The sequence below is a fragment of the Podarcis tiliguerta genome, assembly GCF_965153285.1.
Source record: "Podarcis tiliguerta genome assembly, chromosome: 1".
In the NCBI taxonomy this organism is placed as follows: Eukaryota; Metazoa; Chordata; class Lepidosauria; order Squamata; family Lacertidae; genus Podarcis; species Podarcis tiliguerta.
The window spans coordinates 57,435,890-57,444,847 of NC_139534.1; positions in this window are offsets into that span (position 1 = coordinate 57,435,890).

The window sequence follows — 8,958 nt, forward strand, 5'->3', positions numbered from 1 at the left end:
TGGCTTTTGTATCTGTAAATGGTTGCAGGGATAATATATCTGCCGGACCCACAGAATGCCTAATTATGCAATTAGGACATGAGGTGTGGCTTGAAGTTCCTGAGATTACGTAAGGATAGCTACATATGCGCGCACACTCTGGGGTGAGGTTCTCTATTGTGCATTAACCTGAAATGTAAAAGTTACACTCCACCCATGTTTGGTAACTTGCAACACATTTCCGTGGTGCTAGAGAGATTTAACTTATTGTTTCAAGTCTAACAGTTAACAACAAAATAGATAAAGAAATCTCCTTATATGAAAACTGAAACTGTTGTGCCCCCACAAGGGTCAGTTATTAATCTGTGCATTAGTATTAGGTAGAAGGAATAACAACACTGGCCCTTTAAGAAAAGATAGAGAATCAAGAACTTTGGGCAGCAGAACTGTCTTGTGACTCAAGACTGCTATCACGGATTTATATTCTAAATTCACTAAGGCTTCTGCAGCGGCCATCTCACCCAACGGGACAACACTATCTGGTGTTGAAACATGGTACTGCAGCCTTCCAATTTAAATACTGTATTGGCCCAAATGTAAGCCACACCCACAAATAAGCCGCACCTTTAAAATTCAAGGCTGGGGGGAGGGGGAAAAGGCAATACCCGAATATAAACCGTTCCCTTAAAATTCCGCAGGCAAACCCGTTCTGTTTTACCGTATGTCTGTTTCAGAAGCCAATTTTTGTAAGGTTGCAAATTTAAGCCACACTTTAACATTTCAAGGTTGGAATTTGGAAAAAAAAAAAGTGCAGCTTATGTTTGAGCCAATATGGTATATTTGAACAAATTTATAAAGAAAATGGGAGACCATTCTGAAAACGTAGCCAAACAAGGGATGAGACAGGGAGTAGCTTCTGATACAACTAATGGCGGCACAGAGTCTTCAGATCAAAACAAACTTAGGAAGCTGACCCCCAAGATGAGAGCTACCTTAGAGGAACAGAAGGCAAATCAGCCATATGACCCTGAAAGCTCCCTTGGCCTGAAAGCGAGATGAGCGCCGCAACCCATAGTCACCTTTGACTGGGATTAACCATCCAGGGGTCCTTTACCTTTTTACCTTTACTCTGCCACTGAGAGCCTATCAGAGCCAGTGATCTGGCTCCCATGGCTGGCCCTTCAAGAGTGGACCTGAGTGCAGAACTCTCAACTCAGGTCTACTCCCAGGATAGAAAGAGATGTCCCTTGCAACTGCCTCCTCACCTTGTGCTGTGGAAACTTTGAGGGACAGTCATGACAAGGGGAGGCTTGCAAGCCATCACAACAGAGATCTCTATGAGGGAAATTCTGGAGAGCAGCAGGGAGGGTGGGGCGATGGAATCAGTACATCTTTAGATGCGGCCATGATGGCCAACTATCGCCCAGTCTCAAATCTTCCATTCTTGGGCAAGGTGATGGAGCGAGTGGTTGCTGAACAACTCCAGGCACGCCTGGAAGAAGCGGACCATTTGGATCCCTTCCAGTAGGCATTCAGGCCTCATCATGGGACTGAAACTGCCTTGGTCTCACTGGTTGATGATCTCCGGCGGGCTAGGGACAAAGGTGAGAGCTGTTTCCTAGTTCTGCTGGATCTCTCAGCAGCCTTTGATACAATCGACCATAACATCCTTCTGGACCGTCTTGAGGAGCTGGGAGCTGGAGGCACTGTCATACAGTGGTTCTGCTCCTTTCTCCTGGGCCGTGTCCAGAAAGTGGGGGGGGGGATGAGTGTTCAGACCCCTGGGCTCTCACTTGTGGGGTGCCTCCGGGTTCTGTCCTCTCCCCCATGCTTTTCAACATCTACATGCAGCCGCTGGGAGAGATCATCAGGGGGTTTGGGCTGGGTGTTCATCAGTATGCGGATGATACCCAGCTCTACCTCTCTTTTAAATCAGAACCAGTGAAGGCGGCGAAGGTCCTGTGTCTGGAGGCGGTTGGAGGATGGATGGCGGCTAACAGATTGAGGTTGAATCCTGACAAGACAGAAGTACTGTTTTGGGGGGACAGGAGGTGGGCAGGTGTCGAGGATTCCCTGGTCCTGAATGGGGTAACTGTGCCCCTGAAGGACCAGGTGTGCAGCCTGGGAGTCATTTTGGACTCACAGCTGTCCATGGAGGCACAGGTCAAATCTGTGTCCAGGGCAGCTGTTTACCAGCTCCATCTGGTACGTAGGCTGAGACCCTATCTGCCTGCGGACTGCCTCACCAGAATGGTGCATGCTCTGGTTATCTCCCGCTTGGACTGCTGCAATGCGCTCTACGTGGGACTACCTTTGAAGGTGACTGGGAAACTACAATTAATCCAGAATGCGGCAGCTAGACTGGTGACTGGGAGCAGCCGCCGAGACCATATAACACCGGTCTTGAAAGACCTACATTGGCTCCCAGTATGTTTCTGAGCAGAATTCAAAGTGTTGGTGCTGACCTTTAAAACCCTAAACGGCCTCGGTCCAGTATATCTGAAGGAGTGTCTCCACCCCCATCGTTCTACCCATACACTGAGGTCCAGCACCGAGGGCCTTCTGGCAGTTCCCTCACTGCGAGAAGCCAAGTTACAGGGAACCAGGCAGAGGGCCTTCTCAGTAGTGGCGCCCTCCCTGTGGAATGCCCTCCCATCAGATGTCAAGGAAATAAACAACTATCTGACTTTTAGAAGATATCTGAAGGCAGCCCTGTTTAGGGAAGCTTTTAATGTTTGATGTATTACAGTATTTTAATATTTTTTTGGGAAGCCGCCCAGAGTGGCTGGGGAAGCCCAGCCAGATGGGCGGGGTATAAATAAATTAATAATAATAATAATAATAATAATAATAATGAGCTGTGAGTGGCAGGGCACGCTGCATGGAGCATTGAGGGAGTGGCAGACAGCAACCAGAAGGAGCTTAGGAGGCACAAGTGCCAGGACAACCGCCAGTCATCTAAGAAAGGTAACCAGTTTGGTGGCCTGAAATAGTCATAAAATGCTCCTGGCTGCACTTATTTATTTATATTCTGAAAAAGCATTTGAGGAAGTTATATTGGCAGTTTGTGTTTTGGAAAAGCTTGGATTTATAAAATGGATCAGAATTTTATACAACTCTCTGAAATCACAAGGGGGGGGGGCAAATTGAATTCTTTCAGATCAGTTTGGCTTGGAGAGAGGTATAAGACAGGAGTGCTCTCTTTCTCCACTGATATTTGATTTATGCTTGGAGCCACTGACATGTGCAGTTAGACAGAATAAGGAACCACATACAGTTTCAACAACCTCATGCTGAATCAAGTGATTGTGTCATCTAATGCAGGGATTAATGTTAGCTCAAATAGGATTAAAAATGTTGAGAAACATATCTAGTTTTGTTGAACATTCATTCTGATCTGCTCGCAAGCAGTTTATTCAGGTTATTCATCCTGATTTGCATTTATACATCTTCCCACTGATTGGTTAGAAAAAGTTAAATTTCAAAATAAAGTTGGATTTGTTGTGCAAGAATGGCAGTGTTTTAATTCACTTGAATTGTGCATACCTTAATATCTGGTATGCACTTGAATCTCTCTTGCAAAATACTGACATTCTGGAGGCACCATAGTTCATTAGTGCCTTCCCTGACTTGCAAGTGGTTCCCCGGGGAGACAAGAAGCCTAAACGCTTTTGCAAGGCAAAGAACTGGAGAAGAACTGAAGCAGCATTATTATTTTTTTATAATATTTTTATTAATTTTAACATATAAATTATAAAATGTACCACAGAACTTATCACTTGTACAATCTTTTTGGACTTCCATCAGCACCTCTGATGATCTACCATTTTAACCACTTCTTATGCATTTCTTAACTTTATATTGCCTTTACATCTCTTAACAAATCATCCTCTCCCTTGTCCAATTTTACAATACTTCTAATAACACCCCTCACAAAACTTCTTGCAACCCTACAAATGTTGTCTGTTCTTCACAATTACTTTTCAAATAGCCCATAAATTTACTCCAGTCTTCTGTGAATTCTTCGATCGATGGTAACTCTTCTTGCTTCCATTTTGGGGCCAATAATATTCTTGCTGCTGTTATTGCATATAAAAAAGCTTACATTCCTTTCTATTTATATCACTCCTCAGAAGCAGCATTATCAGAACTCTGGCCTAGATAAATTCAGTGATAAGGAAGCCCCTTCCTTACATATTTAGGGTATTCACATCTTGCCCACTACAGCTATTGGGTAAACAAATTAAAATCCATTAGAAGTGTTTTTCCCCATGTGAAAGAGATAAAACTGATTCAGGTTGAGCAATAAAATAAATTAAAAGGTCTGAGAAAATAAAAGGGTATTTGTGTGGGTAAGCATCTCTCAGGAGGGCATGCCCACAGAAAATACCCTTTTCCCTGTAATCAGCTGCCCTGCTATACTTCTTTTCATGTGAGTATGTAGAGAATGCTATGTGAAGAAGCATTTGGGGAGATCCTTGTGGAAACAGGTAGTACCTTGGTGGAGAACCTGTACCCCTCCAGATGAGGTTGGACTCCAACTTTCCTCAGCCACAGGGGAGCTTGTCACAGCTGGAGGGGGAGCCAACCATGACTCTTCACCAGTTGCATTCATCTCTGCCTCTTGGCCTCTCTCCTCCCACCCTCCTGTTTCAGCTTCTGTCTCTGATTCTGGACTTCTTTCTGCCACGGACTCTCCCAGCTTACTAAGCCCTGTTACCTCTTCAGCTTCTGACACCTCCTCTCCCCAGTGTTTTCCCTCTTCTCCCTCTGACCACTCACTGTTGTCCTGAGCTGGTTCCTCCCACCATTCCTCTGCATCCAACCAGTCCATTACGCCCATTGACCTTCAACCCTGCGATCTACAGGCTAACACTAAGCATTGTGGCCAGGGTCTCTGTGTCTATCACAAATAGCAAGAGAGATGTGCCTAAGGTTTATCACTAGGTTTCAGTTAACGCAGCTAATATAATCTGGCAGGCTCCAAGAGGAACATCATTCTTTGAAATGCTTAAGGGTAAATGGGAAACATAAAATTCAGATGAGTAAATTTGTTGTGCTTTATAGCTTCAGAAAAGATTGGATAACAGCCCAGAAGCCAGTATGTAGAAGACTTCCTGTATATCTAACCATTAGGACAGGTACCTACATCTTATCTTTGTAGCTTTTGTTTCCCATGTTATTGCCCCAATCTCAGAGTTAATATTTAGCAACAAGCTTGTGACCAATTTAATCTATGCTATTTGGGATTGATGTTTTCAAGTCTGAGCCTGTATCCTTAAACACTAACAACAGTGTTGTTATTAAAAACATAAGGGCAAGGAACATATTTTAAAAGCATTAAATTTGCCTTAATGTGTGGTATCACAGAACCTGAGATATTGTCCAGGATAATGAAATTTGCAATTTAAATTATGGGAGAGTAGCTAAAAAAGGAATGAAACAAGTCAAATCAGAATCCCATTTATAATCTACTGTCATGTGACTCCAGGAACAACAATAGTTTTCCTGCAGAGTTTTTCTTTGTTCAACTGTCCTAGTCTTTAATATATATATATATATATTCTCAATATTCTCTTGTTGTTATTTTATTAAGTGTAAACTCAATAAGTCTTCTATTGAATTGCTTACCTGGTTGTCACTGGAGACCTGCAATTCCATTCAGTCAAGTGCATGGAATTTCCTTGGGGCAAGTGATCAGCTGGTAAAACAACAGAGTGTTCAACTTCTCCCTTTCCTCTCTGGATTGCCATCTGTACTGAAAGCTCACTTCCTCCATAGCCAGGAAGGAAATGCAGCAGACATCTTCCTCAGATCACTGCGCTTGTGGCCAGCTTGTCAAGTAGGGTTGCCATATTTCAAAAAGTGAAAATCTGGACACAAAAGCTTGCCCAAAGTTGTTGATATATTTTTTAAGGAAATTCGCCAAAATCTAGACTTCCGACATGGGTTGCGATAAAGCTGGATTTTCCCGGACATTTAAGCAATTTCCACACAGACACTATTTCCAAGTGCAGTATTCTGACTATGTCCAGGAAATTCCGGACTTATGGCAACCCTATGTCAAGGGACCAGCTCCCAATAGCCTTGGAGCTAGCCTTCTTGCTGGGATAGCAGTAGCCAAATTAACAGAATTGAAAACCAACCCTAGAAAGTAGTTTCACTGCCACCACTTCTTAGTACAACAGCCTGGGCCAGGAGACTCCCAGAACCTCTACACCCACCAGCCGCTCACCCACAGCTCACCTGCATCAATGTGCCTGCCCTTCTGGGGGTAGAAGGAGGTTGGAGATGAATGGGCATCAGTGGGCAGGTGGCAGGTGGGCCATAGGCATGCAGCAAAAGAAGGGGGGAAAGGAGGTGATCAGCATGCTCCTTGGAGGTCAGATCTGCTGCCCCCTAGCTGTCCAGCACCTGCCATCCTGAGGCAACTGCCTCACCTTGCCACATTGAGTATATGAGCTTGACAAGCAAAGCATGGCCCCACCAGTTTGTTTGTCATCCAGATCTACATGACAAGCCTAAAGGGAACCTTGTGGTTGCTCAAAGCCATCTAGCAAATAATGCCACATATATCTACCCTGCCAGATATTTTTTTAAATCCCAAAGAGACACACCAAAAGTAGATGAGACAGCTTTTTAAATAAGATTACGGCTGATACATAGGACCTGTCATTTGCATCATATAATCAAAACATATTTTCCATAAAAATCATTATCTTTCAGATTAGATATGTACAATTTAGATCTAGTTAAAATGTAATTCACAGATTCCTATATCATTTCAGAGGTAAATGTAGTGTAACTCTCCTAGCAAGTGTACTCAAGTGAGAACAGTGGTGTCCAGAACCAAGGGAGTGGATTGTGGGTTGAAGAAAGTCCATTTGCCCTCCCAGGCAGGCAGTTTTGTGGACAGGCCCTGAGCCACTCTAGTGAACCGGTGAATGGCAGGCTGGATCATCCACCTGCCACACATTTGACCTATGGTGGCAGGAGGTCTTGGGTGTTCCCCTGGGTGCAGGACCAACTGACCAATAGGGGCACTGGGACCTGGGACAGGATAAATTGCAGCCTGCCAGAGCAATTGGCCTCTTCCTTTTGGTGGATGGAGGGGATTGTGGGTTGAAAAAACTGACCCCTTAATATGCAACCTGGAGAAAAACCTGAGGATCATAAAGTCTACCTGCTAATTAAAATGAGATGAGGATAACAAGTTAATGTCGTAGTATTTAAAACCAAGGGCTTAATGTTCTTTGGAAGCATCATTACTCAGATGCAAGCCCCATTGAACCCAACAAGTTGGAACAAGTGCAGTCTGAAGGCCTGATCTGCTCCACCAAGCTTTAGCTGGTGGCCCATGAGCCATAAACTCAATATTTTGGTGGTAGTGATGCTACAGGGAGAATAGGGTGTAGACCTAGGCAGGACTTGTCTGAGTTTCACTCATTCTCATTATGCTAGGCTGGCTGAAGAGATTTAATCTTCTCTGCATAGCCTGTGGCTGTAATGGGAATGAAAATCCTCACAGCATGGAAAGAAGCATTGCCTCCTCCTTAAGTGACCTGCATGCCTCAGCTGGGTGGGGGGACGTCTCTGTATGTGTATGTCCTATATGTATGCGTATGAAAGAGTTTGGACGTGTCCCTAAATGTGTGTGTGTGTCTCAGACCCTCCACATGTCCCTATTTTCCAGGGACATCCCTGATTTAGAGAAGCCGTCCCGGTTTCTGATTTGATGGGGTACCATCGCAGCTGCCCCCCCCCCGCCCGCACTGGGCACCACACCCCACAGGTGGCGCACCATGACCCCGGGATGCGCACCAGGCACTCCCCCGCCTGCTCTCCGCCCCCCCCCCGATGCCAGAGCATGACCTCCGCCACTGGGCTTCAGGCCCGGTTTGGGTATAGAAACTGCTTTGGTGCCCTGTATGATGACCTTTGCCAAGAGAGAGAGAAGCGAAATGTGTCCTTGTTAATTCTCATCAATCTTCTCTGTGGCTTTCAGGACAGTGGTATCATTCTGGAGCTGCTGTCTGACTTAGGGGTGAGTGGCACAGCTTTGTGGTATTCCCAGTCCTATTTGGTTGGTTGTTTCCAGAGGGTGATGCTTGGGAAATGCTATTCTGCCCCATTGAGTCTTCACTGTGATGTTCCTCAGGGTTCAGTCTTACCCCTCATGCTGTTTAACATCTACATGAAACCACTGAGTGGGGTTATCCAGAGGTTTGGATTATGTTGTCAGCAATATGTGGATGACACACAGCACAGGTGTGGCAGTGGATGAATGTCTTGCCTCAGTAATGGATTGGATGAGAGCCAACAAACTGATGCTCAAATCAGATAATGTTGAAGTGGGTGGTTTTTATAACAGATGGATGGGAGGTGGCCCCATATCACTTCAGTGAGTGAAAAAGCTACGTGCTCTTGGAGGGAACACATACTTAGCTTTTTCCACTCACTGGAGCAATATGTGGCTAGGGATGGGGTTTTTTTTTATTCTCTCAGTTTCTCATCTGGCGCTTATTAAATCCAGTTATCCACATTTCTGCAGCAACTTGCATTAAAAAAAAAATCCTAATAAGAATTCATCTGGAATTTAATGTGAATTACTCTCAATACAATTTTATACACAATTTTGACTAACATACAATTGTTTGCAAACAAGTATCCCCAATATAATACAATTTTCTTTGTTATTTTCATTTTCATGCACACTTTCCCCTATTCTCATAAACAATGGTTGCAAGATTTGAAAAATTGCAGGTATCAAAGGATGACCGTGTTTCAATTCTCGTATTGTTTCGCAATGGGAAGATTTGGCTTCAAATGCAAACTTTAAATTTCTCACCCATCCCTCCCTGTGGCATAATTGTTGTGATTATATCTCCATGTTCTCTTCTCTTAATGCTCTTGCTTGGAAAAGGAAGCAATATTACTCTGGAAGTGATCTGTGATGGTGGCTGGCAAATATCAAACTTC